The sequence below is a fragment of the Melanaphis sacchari genome, unplaced genomic scaffold (assembly GCF_002803265.2).
Source record: "Melanaphis sacchari strain LSU unplaced genomic scaffold, SCAv2.0 Contig1439_pilon_pilon, whole genome shotgun sequence".
Taxonomy (NCBI): Eukaryota; Metazoa; Arthropoda; class Insecta; order Hemiptera; family Aphididae; genus Melanaphis; species Melanaphis sacchari.
In genome coordinates, this window is record NW_020270613.1 from 262,783 (window position 1) to 282,139 (window position 19,357).

Below are 19,357 nucleotides of genomic sequence, written 5' to 3' on the forward strand. Positions count from 1 at the left end.
AGAATAAAACGATTTTTGAGAGTCATTGTTCATCCACTTTGGGACATAAGTTTTATGTGCAGTATATGTAAGCTGATTTCCTCATCTCACAACAATAAACACCTTTGTGCACATAAATATCCGTTTTATTTCGTCATTTATTTAGATTTGAGTCGAGGTTTTTCCATGATAACTTAAAAGTGGATGGAATCGCAATTTTTTCAGTATAGACCTCTCGTATAAACGGAGCAATAAATAAAAATATGTGTACAGACTATGCGTATAATATTTATGCAGCCGGAGGGGGTAGAGGGCAGAAAAAAGCAATTTCATGCAAGCGAAAATATATATATACATGTATACATTTGTCTGTGTGCGAGTTTTATATAAAAAGAGAGAGAATAGCTAGTAACAGAAAGAGAGGAAGTGAGATGGAAAGAGAGAGAAGGAAAACATGAGCATAAACTGTTTTTGAAACTTAGAACGGAAGGGCCACGAGAGGAGAGAAAGTTTAATGAGAACAAACTGCCTTTTGGGTACTTCCACCCTGCTACCACATCCCACACCATTATAACCCCAAAAGCGGTAGCAGCGGTTACGTGTTCTCAATTCTTAACTGACTAAAATAAAAAAAATAAAAATACTATGGTGGTTGGTTTTTATTGCCTGGAACAGTTGACAGAGTATGAGTAGCGGTGGAGAAGCAAATAAATAAACTATATATGGAAAAATATTACCCACTTTATTCAATACCCGAGCAAAATTACGGGAAAGTCTGTAGTGGAACAGAGAGAATGATTTTTTTTTTTTTAATACTGCCGATAAAAAAAAAAGAAAAAAGTGTTTGTTGCAAACAATAGTGCTCTTGGATACGCCACTGCCACTACGCGTGGCTCACACTATATATATATATAGAGACAGAGAGAGATATTTATATATGGTATAACTAGTAAATCAGTGAATAATTTAAAAATACAATATAATTACAAAACAAATATTAAATACACATTACTAAGTTAAAATATTTTTGTAATTTAGAAATTATATTGAAAAACAATAATTAACATTTACTGTTACAAAACCAGCTACGTCCTACACATTATATTTTATAATTATTATTTATTATTAAAACTGTATAACTGTATTAATAAACGATTTTCAATCAGATAAATTAGAATTTATTAATATCGAATACATTTTAGGTATATAAAGTTTAAACACTATACATCTATTTATAATACTCATTTAATGTGTGATATTAGTATAATGGAAAATTGTTATTAGGTTTTTTTTACATGTGTATAATACTTCAAATAATTATATAATATAATAATTAATATTAATTGTTTTAAGAGGATTGAAAGCGGTAATTTTTTATCTTTGTCCAATACGCACGCATAACATAGGGTTATAGATATGTTGTATTCCCAACGTACCAATTGATATTATAAAACGAAAACAATTTTGAAAACAGATTTGAATTTGTCGTTAAGTCTTTTTAGGATCGTATTTTTCATATTTTTTAATTTTTGATTTTAACTTCTCAAAAATTTTAAATATACCAATTTTTTAACTACTCTTTTTTCAATATATCTAACGTTTTTAATATTTTAGGGCATACAATTAAAACTGTAGGAAAGTCAATTTTCAGTAGACTTGACGAAAAATTCATATTCATTTTCAAAATCCTTATCGCTTCATTATAACAATCAGTACGATTAAAACACGAATATAACACGTCTATATAATCCCATGTTGCGTGTGTAATAGACAAAGACAAAAAAATCACAGATCCCAATTCCCTTAAGTAAAATAAAAATATGCTAAGTTAAAATAAATATATCTGTATGTAATACTACTACATAATATATCTAAATGGTGTACCTACATAACACAAAATGTTTGACTTATGCCATTTAACGTTTAAACTTTAAAAATAAAGTATTTTAACAATAACATAGGTACAATATTTTATATACCTATATAATATTACTTATTGTGTAAATATATAGAGTGTAAACATAAACGATTTAAATCCTATTAAATAATATAATAATGTATCTACATGTATATCTATTGTTAAAAATTCGAAAGTAATAAAAACCAAAAATCGATTGTAAAATAAAGCGCACATATTTGAGGTGCTACAAAATAAAAATATATGTGCTATTTATATTTTTATTCACCCTCCAATAAATAAGACCTACACCATTAATTATTTTTATTTTTATGTTTACTTTTAATGAATTTTAATTTTATACTCAATGAAAAAGTATATGCTATGACATTTAAATTATGTCTGAAGGGAGAAATTCTGCTTGTTAATACAATATTATGATGATCATTATTTATGACGTTTGGGCATGATAAAGCGTAATATTTAATACGTTATATAGGTACCTACTTCATCATTTTTTAAGGCTTTAAAAAAATGTTCAAAATTTGCAAACATTGAATTTTGATTCGAATTTATATAAGCTCTATATTATTGAATTAATTTATTAGGTCGTATTTATACCGCTATACTAAATACTTATGTATTGCATTGTAAATATCTAATAAGAATTAAAGATGTATTTATTTTTTTTAAATAAATTATGCTTAATATGTTTTAATATATAAATACATAATCATTTAATACCTACTGAAAATCATTTAAACTATCACACAAGATATATATATATTGTATCAAATAGTAAAACAATTTTTAGATCACAATGTACAATTAATATATAGAAGTAAATTTATGCAAGATATTAAATATTTAATATTAATTTATTTTTATTTTAAAACACTAAAAGATTTCAAATTATTTGTGTTCAATTTCAATTTTTATAAAGTTTGTCTAAAAACCATTATAGTTGTTTGGTTTTCTTATTATTTATAGGATATAGATATAGTTCATAAATCATTAAATCTTTTAAAGCGTTTACATATTAGATACCTATATATTAATTATTTAGTCATATAAAAATGTTTAATTGTATTAAATTTAAATTTAATATATGATAGGCTATATTTTATTTCATATAAAATGTAAGATCTAATTATTCTAATTATATTTTTTTTGTTAATCTTAATTATATTCATGAAATTTAGCTCTACAAGTTTAATTTATAGGGAGTTTTGTAGTTATATTAACTTATTATGCAGCTTTGTGCTACAGTAAACATCAATATTATTATTATTATTATTATTAATATATTATGTATGTTTTTGAAGCAAAGTCCATAGGTAATAGTAAATAACAGAATATAGAATTAACCATAAATATCTATGCCGTAAATCTATGTAGCGAGTGTCGCGACGCAAAAGACGTATGGTCGAAGGATTGCATGTGTGGAATGCACCGAAAATATTTAGTTATATAGCAAACACATCTACATACGCACATATTTTTAAAAAAATTAATCTGTGGTTAATATGAATCATACATTCATAGCACATCATAGTATAGACTAGTCTTAATCTTAAAGCATTTCAAAGTAAATTTTCTAAAGAAGTTCCAAAAAAAATTTATAATGTTTGAATAAATATAATTATTAAATTATATAGGTATACTATCATATAACTTTAAAATTCCAGCATGTTATATTATTCTATTGTACACTTGCAAAAAGTGTATTTTGGGTAGGAACCTCTATTATATCTTTATTTTGTGCTTAATTCGTAGTGCTACAAGAGAGTACCTAATACTATCTACGAAGTATAGAAAATTAAAATTTATTATTTTTACAAATAAAATATGTAAAAAATAACTAAAGTATATTATATTGCTATTTATGATGCATATATAATTTATGTTTAGGTTATTATTTAGTATTTACAATCATATAATATAGTTTCTATCATACAAAGACTTTAGCAACATCATAATGTGATTTTAATAAATTATGTATCAATATCTCTCTATATTTAATAATATAAAAATTACGTTAGTGTTTATTTAAACGATACACAGTATAATATAATAGCCACTTTCAATATTACGGATAAACATTATATACTAACTAGGGATTAATCGAAAGTAAATTATTGATTATACCTATAATAATATGTGTACAGTTTAGAGCCAACCTACTAATATGGAAGGGACATCAAAATTCTCGTGGGAAGGCTAATTTGCAGGCCACCGCCTGCAGACCATGATGGTCTCTGTATACAGGATACTAAATATATTATACATCGACAGTTCCGATAAAAAACTAATTTACTCGAGTATTCAAACAATCGTTAAAATTAGCCATCAATATAGTCTATTAACCGGTTGGGCTAAAAATAATACAATTACTTCCGGCTGTATGTAGGTATTACGCCCATTGCGCAAACGGTGTTAATTTGCAGTAGGTATATATATAATGTATATATTGTATATTATATGCACTGTACGCATATTACTGAACGTCTGGCTTCCGTGAGCAATATTATTTTCAATAAGAACCAATATAAGCCATAAATAGGTATACCACATCCATATGGTTATTTGTGAGCGGGAAGTTTCAAGCGTTTATTTTTTCCTAAAAATATTTTTTTTTAATTTTAATATACATAATTGGCTATTATACCTACTGTATACCTTTTATAATATATTTAAAAAAACAAATTTTACATATTTATTATGTATCAAAACTTTATAGGTACTTACAATCATTAATAAAATCAAAAGTCTTAAGAAAAATTGTTAATATATTAAATGTTATAAAAATCTACACGTGCTTAATAATTTGCAGTAAAAATGAAAAATTTTCATTTGAAAAAAAAATTTTGTATCGCTACATAATACCGTATATTGATGTATATAAAAATCTAAGTATCTTAAATTATTAGTCTTTAAGTATATACGTAAACATTTTAAAAATCAGAATCTTAATAACAATAATTAATTATTAAAAGTTAAAATGGTAATAATAGCATGCTCGCAGTAATCACCCTATGTTCCTGTACAATAATGGATTTTTAAATATATACTTTTGGCTTATTCTTTAAAATTTAATCATACAATATTTAAATATCTAAACGTATCTATTATGATAATATATTTACATAATAGTAATAATATAAAATATATTATCGTATATATAGTTTAATACCTAATTTATTTTATTGATAATAAAATGTGTTGTAGAAAGTAGCGAATAGTAACCATTACAATTAAATAACTGATATAGATACTAAATATTCTATATAGTAGATAAGTATAAATATAAAATAAGATAAATAATATAAAAAAAATGTTTACTATATACTTTTGTTTAAATTGAAAATAAGAATTTAATCGTAAAATTATTACTATATATATGAAATATTTATCTGCACATCTAAAATTATTATTTATATATAATACCTATTTTATATATATTATTTATTTATATAACATATAGATATATAGTATTTGATTATGTGTTTATATAATTGAGATATGTATAGGTAAGTGTACATAAACCATTGGAATTCTGAGTTAATACTATAAATATATATATATTATTTTTAAAGTTGTGTTGGCTTTTGTATATACTCTTATATTCTTATACTTTTCATGAACTTTGCGTAGGTACAGCTAACTACCGATAGACAAAATACGGTTTCTTTTATTTTATCTAAACCTCGTATTACAACAGAAATAAACGCAGGTGAAAATGTGAACTTCGCGTCCATAGTATAAAAAGCGATTTGTCGGCAGAGTACGGGCCGTATATCACATACGCACTGTAGGGATGGATTTTGTGTATAGTATTACCGTATAAAAATGCTGTAAAGTGTTTCGTTGGGTTAGATGAAAGAAAAGTGAGGTCCAAGAAGGGACGTCTGCGTGGAAAACAAACGAGCGTAAAAGACGTTCTTGATCTTTTTTCTCAGGGATCGTGTAAAGGGTCGCGAACATATTGAGTTGTGTGTATAACCTGTTTATATGCGAGCGCGTGTGCGTAAATTTATACACATACACACATATATATAAACGTGTAGAAATAGGGTAGATATTTTTTCTCTCGTTGTTATTTTCCTCCTTCGTACTCGGGGCGGAAAAATATACGAGAAGCCATTTTGTTTATTGATGGGTCAGCGAGAATCTTTATTTACGGACGAGGGTCGGTGGCGGCGGCCACTTGGCACCTCCGCAGGGCATTATCTACGAACGATTGACCGCCGTGTGGGATTTGAAAATACTCACGCGCGCATACGTACACATATACACACACACATTTACACATAGACGCAAACACCCTGCCCTACCACGATCAAGGCTGTACTGGGTGCAAAGGGAAAAGAGATGACTGCGGTGGTGAAAATGGAAATTCGTTCACGTCCGCGGGGTTTATCTTTTTGTCGAACACAACGAAACGGTATTCTTATCGTCGCGCGTACCGAAACTCTGTGTGTTTTTGTATTATGACCTACAGTCGTCGTTGTTCAACTCCACCCCCTTCCTGTCCCCGTTTCTCATCACGTGAATAGAATCCAATTTCCTAGCTTATAAATATGATTTTGTGTATACACACTTTTATTTTCTCCTTCGCTTTTCAGTCAGCACGTGATTTTTAGACCGAACGCAGACGTATATATTATATACACACCGCGATGTACACGCAGATGGATGCTAACAAAAAAATCATCCTTACACCCCTGTAACGTGTATATACGCATCACGCCGTATACACACGCTGACTGTTATATAACAGTGTACGCATCGATGGGTTGTCGTTATATTACATAATATACAATATTATTATATACATAATATGTATATCGGAACATCGAAATGATAATAATATCACTACGTTTTTAGGTTCCATGTATATATGTTATTACGTTATATTGACCTCTGAATATTTTATCGATTTTCATACATTATCCTCAAGTCAAATGGAATATGTAGTCATGTAGTAGATTGTAGGTGTCATATGATTGCAACATATAATATGATGTATATTGTATGTTGTAGGTATACATATAAAGAATAAAATCGTTTTTGTTTGTAGTATTTTTTTTTTTTTTTTTTTTTTTTATCACAACATAATAATAATATTACTGAACAGTGTACTGCGTTTTATTTAGGTAGTTATAAACATTTATTCTCTATTCAAATAAAATAAATATTATACGCACGTTGTGTATAATTATATCCTATACTATGTGTTAATAATTAATAGATATATTATATAATCTATATATTGTAGGTACAGTGTTAAGATAATAATATATCCAAAAGGGTAACTTTATTTTTAAATATAATTAAAAAATATCTTCATTTTATTTACAACATTCTTGGTTTTTGTTTTATAGATATTATACATTATTCGAGTTTAATTAAAATATTTATTAACAACGCAAAACATAGTATTTGTTAACTTAATTATACAATAAAAATTTAGTTTTCTATAGCAATCTTAAAACTCCCATCTTATAATTTAAGTTATTATTCCAACCACATACCTATAACTTATATAGGTACATTTATATAGTTTTGTAACTATGAACGTACTTACAAATTACATAATTACAACTACCCATTCAATCTATTTATTACGTAAAACAAGAAAAACTATTTTTAAATTTGCTTAAATAAGTAATTTGTATACTTTTTAAGTATAGCATTTAGTCTTTAATAAAAATAACGTATACTAGGGTAGTAAATGTCAATTTTATGATTATTGCTTTAGTACGTGTGTTTGTTAAATCATCTAAACATATTTTATAACAGTTTATTATGAAATTCAAATTTATAAACGATACATGTATAAATGTATACGCACTGTATTTTTCTTTTACATAAATTATCATTAGTTAATATTTAATATTTTAATAGTCAAAAATTGAAATAAAATATAAATATTTAAATTGATAGAAAATAAATGTGTAAACATTTGTATAAAAAAACATCACCTATTTTTAACATAAACTAACTTATATTCGTATTTTTCTTGTTTAATATACTGCAATTACGGAAATATATATGACTGTTTTATTTTGAATATTTAATCTCAATACTTCAAAAATATCATTGAAAAAAGTCCTTATAAATAAATAATCATTTGAGGATTTTTTTTTTTTAAAACTCGTTTATAAGAACTCGTAGTATGATCGAATTCGTTTGTACACTATTCTCATACATTTTATACAAAGAATGAAATTAGAAAATTAGATAATATAAGGGGGAAAAGCGTTCACCCATTGTTTTTATTACTTTGGTGGAATCATAAAACTAGTGGTAAAAGTTGTTATTCAGAATATAAAACTCTGTCAAATTTCGATCATTGCCAAACATATAAAACAACAATAAAAATAACATAAAATATTTGATCGGTCTTATTTTTTCATTCTATATATATTATTATGTGTGTATATGTGTGTAATGTACGACCACCAATCGTTTTCATATACCAAATAAACCCTAGCGTGCATAACTACGAGGTTTCTTCTTCTTTTTTATTGATACACTCGGAAAATTGTATTATTGCTGTATAAATTTCCAATAACGGTTATAAGGTCCTCAGGGTCGCGGTTTCATGATTCCGCGGGTTCCTTTGGTCGATTTGTATTCATGACGAAATCATAAACCGTTATGAGCTTTAAGGGTATTTTGGGTGTTCTGTTTCTGATGTTGGTGCTGAGTCAGCACCTACTTTCCCGCACTTCCGGTTTGGTTGTGAAATAAACCTATGGTTGGAAATAAACGGGTTTTGACTTTTTATACATTTATATCTATACCTATATACCTATATATATATATATATATATATATGAATGACAGAAGTCAGTATTCTAGTATACTATGTGTGGAGTATATAACGTTTCTGTTATTTCTCTCTCTGATGATGATATTCCACCCTCTTCGCTCAAGCCGCAAACCCTCAAACGACCAATAAAACCGATTCGCATACCAAAGACCATTCGTTCGCGAAATTAACCGCAGGATGCACGCGACTAACGGTTGAGCGCACATAACGGTTTGCATTAAGCGTTTATCCGTGAGCAGTAGCCGCCACCACAATAGCACCGTATATACATTAAACATATTACACAGTATATATAATATGTAAATATATGTATATTGTATAAAACTATATAGTGTATACGTACACCCTTTCACAAAAGACACACTCAGATTTAGGACAGCCCCCGAGAGGCGGCAGTTAAGAAATGTGACACTTGGTTTTGATGATAATAATAAATTGTACAATTTTCTTTCACCATTTTATATTGGTATATAATATGAATAAAGGTACATACAATTACAAAATACTTAGTTAGAATAGTTCAATTTTAATATGATAAAAAATAAAATTAATTAATAATTACAGTTTACTAATTTATTTTTTTTTTAAATATATTTTTAACAAAAATTATGTGGAAATCCATGAATATTAACTTTATTTTATCTAGTAACTAGATAACTATAGTAGTATAACGATTACCGTCTAACAACATCGTATATTACTCCTTAGGTAGAACACGGCTAATATGATATAAGTATGAGAAATGATAAGCAAGGCCGACTGCTGACTTAGGAATTTCCGGCACGCGTTATGGTATATAATAATGACTGATGCGTGCTTTACGAGAGTGTTTGACATGAATAGAAACACAACGGTGGAGAAAATTCCGCGACGATCTGCATGCCCATCTGCAAACATCCACACTCACGGCACATCGACACATCATATCCAGAACAGTAACTCTCATATTCTTTATATATAATTATATATTATCTGTCTTGTATCAATATATTTTATATAAATACCATATATATATATACTTAGGTGTACTTTAATAATTACTTAAATAGGTTAAATATGATTTCTAACGTTAATATAAACATAACTTTGTAATAGGGAACAAGGGAACAAATCAAATGGTAGCGATCGGTGAAAAGGGTACGTTACAATAGTAGCTTAAATTAGTTGAATTATGTACACTATTATCTACATTCAATGTATTTTTAAATTATAACATGCTATCTACTTTCCTCATTTATTAAGTGTCCTGTAAAATTAAAATGAACAAAATTATAAATTGTACATATAATCATTTTTTAATAATTCTTACTTGTTAATAAATTTAAAGATATAGAAATAAATAAAATAAATAAAATAAATAAAAATACACAGCTTTATAATATAGAAGTATAGACACTAATATTAAAATATTAAAATTATTATTTCGATTTGAGTGGTTCATCACATCTCGCTTATCCTCATATCATATCTTCATTTAATATTTATAGTTTATTCTATATTATTATGATAGTTATATTATCACAATAAACTATAAACAGGTATTTATATATATTTTTATTTGATAAAAAATTTATTTTATTCAATTATCATACACATAGTTTTTCTTCAATTAATTCTAAACTATAGATAGTCTATAAGTATTTATCATTTACTCGTTCTTGATAAATAATAATGGTCTAAAATAGAAATATATTACATACAAAGTTTAAACGATACTTATTTCAATTTGTGTTAAATAATTTATAAAAATGTCATATACTTGATTGTATTTACTTTTCATAAACTTTCTGCCATATAAATATACTTACCTAATTAGTACATTAAATAATAATGTTTAATTTGGCAGTTAATATGCCATGTATATATATGTATATATAAGTCATAAAAACTATCTGATAATTTGCATTGATTACACAGATCACCGTTTTCTGTAAATAAATAGGTAAATTTAACGATTGATACATTTATATGATATTCAATTTTTTAGTATAACTAATGAAATATAATATTAGGAATTTGATACCCATTAAATATTTTATTACCGTTTAATATACCTAACTGTTATAATATCGTTACTTGATAAAATTAGAATTGTTAAGACATAGCGATAGCATGTATAAGAAAATCAGTGGAATTGATTTTTTTTATTTAATAAAGTAATAAACAATTTCAGTTCAAAAATGCTACCTATTCAACATCAAAGAATTTAATTTAAACCGCCTTCCGTTTAATCAAGAAATATAATATTATAGGTATGAAGTTGTTATGAATTAATAATGTATAACCCAAATTAATACATCTCTTTTCCGTTTAAATTTTAATTTATTTTCTTATTTATAACATTATAATATCAGTATATAATTTTGTTACGCATGCAGTTGGCTTCTAATATTAACATTTTATGAAATTAAATTGTATTTAGTTTTAAGCAAAACAGTAGCTATTGTTTAAAAACCTATCCTATAAAAGTAAAAACTATAAAAATACTTAATTATGGTTTTCTAAATTATGTTATAAAAGATCTTGGCACGAAGTGAGTTAATTAAAAAAAAATAATTGTGTAGGTACTAAATATGTTGGTTTATGGCCGATGGAAACACTTTTAAATTAACATAAATATAAACATTTTTCGTTGAACTTAGAAGGGCTATATATATAGTAAAACATTGATTATACAGTTATTTTAAATTTAACCTTATACTTAAATTGCATTAATTATCATCTTAAAAAACTCTATATCTATGTATGAACGTGCAGTATATATCTATACTCAAATATATTATTTATATATGTAGGTATATACATAAATAAATAATATATATATATATAGATAAAATATTATGGACTAATATTGTTATAGGTACAGTAAAATTAAAACTTAAAATTTAATGGACATTTTTACCTATATTCGATGTATATTTAAGCTTAACTATTTAGATCTAAAATATAATATTTAACATTTTAACTATAATGCTAATGTACCATCAATAATATTATAATATAAATTTTTGCATTTTAAATTTTAAGTGTATATTATATAAAAGCTATTGTAGTATTATTTATACACAGTTTGTAAATTTAACCGTGAAATAAAAAACATTAATGGATAATATTATATTACATTCAATAATAATTATTGATAAGTGAATTATTTATTTTCTTAGGTCCCAAACATGATTTGGTTTTGATATATCAATATCTTTGTATATTGATATAAATAATAGTATATAGATAATCTATAATATATGATATGCTATAATAATGCTAATAAATATTTATTACATGACACACATACCTGCATACATATAAATGTTTTCAGTATTTATTTTATGGGTGAATAATAAATACTCAATATCATAAAAATGTAAACTTCAAACACTCATAAAAAATTGTGACTTTACGGTAAACTTTTTTTTTTTATTATTATAGGTAGAAAACTATATGAGAATTCTTATATTATATTTTCAAACTTAAATAAATATAAAAGGAAAATGTTTACGATTTTTTAACTACAAAACTATTTGAACGCTTTCAATTAACGAATTTTATAAAAATTCTAAATATAAACGCTTTTATAAAAAAATATTATGACTATATGTTTTTGATATTTTTTTAATTAAAAATTGATAACCTTTCGATGAACCTCGAATTTAATTTTAAAGCATTTTAACACTATATAACATTTTTTATTGACAATTTTTTAAAAATGGAAAATTCTAATGTTTATAAACACTTTAAATATAATCAAAATATTTAGAAAATTATGCTGTGTGTAAGAAATATTAACATAAAAATTTATTGAAATATTTAATTATCTGCCGTTATTAATTTTTGAGTAACACTAGAAAAACCAAATTAATAAGCTTGTTTTGAATAAAAATGTCTGTTTTTCTTTTTTTTCTTTCTTTTTCACGAAAAATACAGAACATTTATAATTTTGACTTATTTAAAATACAATCTATCATATTTGCTATCATAAACTACTCTCGATTTAGAAAATCAAAGCATTCTTTTAGTCTATTTATCGAATATACACATTACACACAACGAATATATACTATTTTAAAATGAATATATATTTATATTCATTGCTACACTCAGAAACTAAAATAAAACAACAAAATGAAACATTCTGTATACATATAATTGAGTATGACTGTATTTCAGTGTACATTATATCTATTTAGTTATTTAGTTAGTTTGAACGACTAACTATACCTGCTACCTAACCTATTTTTTATTTTTTTTTTTAATCCAATCATTTTAGGCATGATTGCCTTCATCTAATTAGAAAAAAAGTAATTATTGATCAGGTAGAAACTAAATAAAAAATCTTTATAGTTATATAGTTATCATGATTGTACAATTTGATTGATATACATTTGGTTATTCGTATGAAAATTACAAAGTTTTTCAAGTGATTGATTGGAGTATTCGGTTCATAAAAAATATTTTGAATGATTATTTGAAAATATTGCTGCAATTTTATTATAAAGTTTATATTATATTACTTCCAAAACACCGTATAAACTAACGCAAAGAAAAAAAAAAAAATGGAAAATGAATAAGTAATAATTAATTATATTTTCTTTTCATGACTGTTAAATAAATAAAAGTTTCTCTTCTTATTTAAATATAAATTTAACCTAATATTTATATCGGAATGCATTAATTTTATTTTTATTTGAAAAATAGTTTATAGTTCAAATAATTACCTGTTACTACTGTAACAGTTCATATTTCCATAATATATAGTATACAATTTACTATTATACGAGTAATTTACATTAATATATGTTCTTATCATATAAATTCAAATTTTAATTGAATTGATATTTCTTTGTATATTTACTACACAATTGCACACAAACGTCACGAACTTTAGGTTATTTCATCAAAAGTCTATTTGAAATTTATCTTTAAAAAGTCAGTAAGGAAAGATAAATGAAAATAATCATTTAATCATTATAATGATACATATATCGACGTATTCCGTATGGATGGAGAAACATTCGTAATCTATTAGAAACTTAAAACTTCTTTATGATAGCAATAGTTAGAAGGGAAAATTATGATCAAATACGTATAAAAAAAAAAATAGTAATAGTGTTATTAGAACGTCTACATTAACTTTTCAAGTATACAAGTACACTGTTATCATTGCTTACATAAACGTGCTCAATTATACGCATATATAATTAATACGATATGTATTATACACACATACTGATCTTGATTATTTGAACACGTGATAAATTTGAAATCCTAGTGAAACTTGATCTGCTAAAATCTGCGACACGCAGATAAATATTATCCACCAATACAATATATTTAATATATCACCTATATTAGGTGTATAATATTTCAAACACAAGTACTGATAACGATATTGTATAATGATGTGTATAGTATATAATAATATTATTATTCCCACGGTCTGCAGTAACATTAAAGTATATTGGTAACTAACTATAATGATCGAAGATCTAACCGATATATCAGTTGTACACATACACCAATGCGACGACCAACGTTGTTTAATACCGCACAGTACATTTTACGAAGTGTCGAGTGCGCGTGTGACGGCGATAGAATAGAATAGAATATAATAATGTATATTATGCGTTTTTGTTCATCATAGCTCGGATTATCGCAGACCCCAAGCGTATTTATTATGGCCCCGATTGTTATTATATATTATAGCAGTACAGATAATAATATATACAGTACGTGACGATTTACACGTGTTGCATTAGCTACAAACACTGATACAAATGATATAGTATAATGTATGTAGCGGTGTTGCTGCAATACATCACAGATATAATACATATAATAATATGCGATATAAGTACAATATAATATAGTATAATATAATATAGTGCTTAGGGTATATATTGTATACGCCTTCGCGTTGGGTCGGGTCCATAAACAAACAGTAGACTAATGTCTGAATATAAGATATTTTGTATATATGTATTATATATGTACCGATTTCCTGATGATACGTATGTACATACATAGAACGAGGGAGCAACTTTGTGCATTGGATTAGCAAACGTGCGCTTGTAAATGATGCTTCATCGAGATAACCGGACTCCATTAGCCGAAGAGAAAAACTCGAGGGACCTCGATGTATGCATACATGTATATGTTTATGTATACGTATAAAATGCGATCAGAAAACAATTCTCACGCATTAAACAAAAAAAAAAGATACATTACTTTTATTTTTTTAATGACAAAATGCTAGTTCGTTTATGTACGCTGATAAATAGGTCTACGATGACGAATTAGGATGTATTTAAACAAAATATTTACTTTGTTTATAATATTATATAATAAAACCGTGTACTTAAAAATAAAAAAAATTAATGGATTTTATTACTAAGTATGGTATCAGTATAATATGTTGTAATAAATAAAAGCAAACAATTATGTTAAAGATTATACTACGATAACAAAATAATTATAAATACACACTTAACAGTATTTTATCCTAAAAACTTGTATATTTATTCGACATTGGCTCAATTGAATATTAGTATACACTGAGTATATATATACTATAAATGAGTAAAAAATAATAATGAAACATAGGGCATGTTCTAATATGTTTATAAATATAACAACATAACATTGAGATAGCTCGTTAAAAGGTCATTACACGAATATTTAGTTGTATCACATTAATACATTAAAAAGTCGGAATATGTACATATTATATTATATTATATTTATCAACTTATTTAGGACTTTTAGAATAAAAATTATCATAATTTTTTTTAATGTTGACTAAAACAGTAATGAATGAAATAATAAGACAATAGGAGCAATTATGTGTTACATATCTATTTTTATTATACAATCAACGTATTAAAGATAGTATACATAATTTATAGTGTTTGTACTTGAATTTGAAAAAAAAAAGTATTTGTTTTTAAAAAGATAAATGTACACTAAATATATTATAACTAAACATAAACGTATTTTGATAAGTTATTGATAAATATTTTAAAAGCCGATGTTCAAAAGACATTAATATTTATACATAATTTATCAAATACTTATAACTTTTATATTGAATAAATTTATATATTTTATTATGTAAAATATATTATGTGTTATATATAAAGCGATAGGTAATTGTGCCACATTTTATTCACTTGTTTTGTATACAATATATTTACTTACATTTTATTATCTGGGCATTGGATGGCTACAAATGTCTTAAAGGTACCAAGATATTGGATCAAAAATGTATATAACACTAAAATATAAGAACGACGAACACATTTATTAATTTTAGTGCTTATAAATTAACATTTTTTTATTAAAAATATATAAAATAAAACTTGATCAAATAATTATTAATGTTTTTTTTAGATAACGCAACAAATATTTTATAATTTCAAATTTGTTTTTTCTGATTCAAATTATTTAATTTTATTAAAAATATAATGCTTTCAAATAAAGTTAATTTCTTGAATTTTAATGTTTTTATGATTCTTTAAAGTTGTGGAACTGTTTCCGAACATCTAAAATATAACATATATTATATATTTTATTATAATACATACTTTTCATAATATTTATTTAGGTGTAATTATATTATACACTCAAAATAACACTATGATGAAAATATGGATTTACGAGTTTTAAATTATCATGAAATATTCCATCATATTATACAACGTCCACGAATTAGTTAAAGAAAAAATGGTCACCCACGCCTATATAATATGTATAATATAATATGAAGATACCCTCATACTTACTCCTACAATGACTATCCTATCATACATATATAGTTATCTGTAGTGGTTAGACAAGAGGAAATAATTCATGAAATATGCATAAGATACAGCGACGACGCTAAAACCTCTTCGGCAATAGATCGGGTGATGAGGGACGCTTCTGCAGGGTACCACGGCGAAGTGGTTGAATATTCTGAGAGAGCCGGTAAAAAAATAATAATTCCCCTTTTACGTGACCGAAATGTTTATTATTATATAACAACGTCGATGTCGACGACGACAAGGACGAAACATTCCGTTTTCTTATGTATTATACATAGGCTAATCCTGTGGAATATTGCCAGGAACCCTTGCCACCCTTCTTTTCTCGTTGGATAGCGGATTAAGTAAAAAAATATGGTTTTCGTCACCACTACTTCTCTATACATACATATAGAAAAATTGGGGTGTGTTTTTCCTGGTATTTTTATTTACTTACTACAGGAATTTTGCCGGCCCACCATCGCGCATCGTGTGATTTCTTCCGTAAGAATTGGGGTTGAATATTATGAAATACATATATTCGCAGTAGGGGAGATTGTCGTTGTGAAATACACGTATACAATTTTTAAGGAATATTGAATACGACCACCATTTTGTTTAAATACGAGTCCTGTGTAAATAATTCAGTTCTATAACATTTAATTTGTTCAATGCATCTTTTGCTTAAATACGACAATAAATTATTTTTATTGTTAGATAGGTGATAACAATTTCTTTTATTCATACTTCAGTATTTATATTATAAAAAGATACACTATAAAACAAGGCCTATCGGTATTTTTCGATATCTATAATATTTAAAATAGTTATTTGATAAATATGTTCAGTAATTTATTATTTATAAACTCTAATTCTTTTTTGGGGATTAAACAAGAGCCGCCGTATGGAAAACATTCACATATTATACTATTTACCTACATTCTATCTGTATTTTTATTTTTACTTCGAGTTTTGATAAAAAGCTCCATTTTTTTTTAAACTTTTTTTTTTGTTTACAGTTTTAACTTGGCATAGCTGGTAATACCTGTTCGCCTTTTAATAATAATACAACGTTTCATATTTATTTTTTATTAATAAGCCACAAATACCATATACTTATAACTTGTAAGTACCTAGGTACAAATATTTAGAGGAATAATTTATTTATTATAAAGACGTAATAATTATAGAAAATTAATTTTATAATTATAAGTATATATCGTTGGTTAATAAAATAGCTGGTAAATGGTAACAATGTATACTCGGTGGGTAATTCTTTTATTGAACACTTGTTATTTCAATATCCATTAATGATTTTGGAAAATATATTTTACATAATTTCCAATTAAAATAAAACAACATTTTTAAAAAAATTAATACATTTTATCATTATTACTTTTTAATTTACTTTTTTGAATGACAACATTAATTTATAATTTCATATTTCGAAGCAAAATATTACTTGTAAATTACAACTCATAAACAATTCATACGAATTTCGAATTTAATGTACGGAAATAGTCCAAAAAACATTTTGCTTCAGAAAATGAAATTCAAAATGCATGTTGTTGTTTAAAAGAGTGAAAAAAATAAAATAATATAACAATAAAAATGCTATTATTAATATTTTCAAAAAACATTAATAGATTTCGAAAAATCGAATGTTGTTCAATAAAAGATTCGCCCTATATATACCAAGCCGTTGTCATCCGAGGATGGGAAACATTTAAGCAATGTGAAGGTAATGACGGTGGTGGCCTAGGTATCCAAAACGAACTGGTCGCGTGTAAGAAATAAAGAAATAACAAAACGGAAAAAAAAATAGAATAAAAAACGGGTTCGATTAAAAAAAACATTCTAAATGGTAATCGAGACACGCGTAAAATAATAATAATAGTATGATAATACGTTTTCGAGCGATGTATGCCCTGGTGTGTTGGGGGTAGTGGAGAGAGGAGTGTCCGCGTGATTTATCGATCTCGCGCGCGTCCGTGTAAATGTTTGTACGGCGCAACAATACGCCGCCGTCGTCGTCGGGCGGGCGTGTCTTATTATGCGTAATTAATATTATAATAAGCGTTTGCAGGCGGCGGTGATGATTCGGCACAGTTTTTTTTTTTATATATAAATATATTCCTGACGACCGTTGTCGCCGCGTGAGAAGTCACGTGCCGCGTTCAACGGTCTCTCTCTATCTTTAACTCTATATTGTTATATTTGTATGTTTCGGTCACTGTTTCTCACCCTATTTTCATTTAATTTTTAGATCGGGGTAGTTTGTATCGCACGCACTCGTACGTTATTTATATATATATATATATATATATATATATTACGATATTATTATTATTACTGAAGGTATATTAGATCGTGCGTATAATATAGTATACACGATATAATATATAGAATATACACTTCATATTTATATGAAGATTTATATTTATATTTATAGTAAATACGGCTTGATGACGGTCGTGAAAAAAAAACATCAGTCTATAAAAGAATTACTATAAATTTAATAATTAATAATACATTATGCGGACATATCGTATTATTTAAGAAAAAAGTTTTCAATATTTAATTAGTTAATAATACTTTTTTACATTATACTCGTTGTGTATTATTTTAAAATTTAACGAGCTTATATAACCGTATGGATAGAATAATTTTAATTTAAATTTTAACAATAATCTACTAAATAGGTTTATTATTACTCATAATAATCATATTTATAACTTATAATCATTTAGTAATTAATAATTAAAAAAAAAATATGTATATTCTTTTAAATTATATAAGTAAACTAAAGCACATAGTTAGACCTATATGAAGTATGTTAATTAGTGTATTTATATAATTATTATG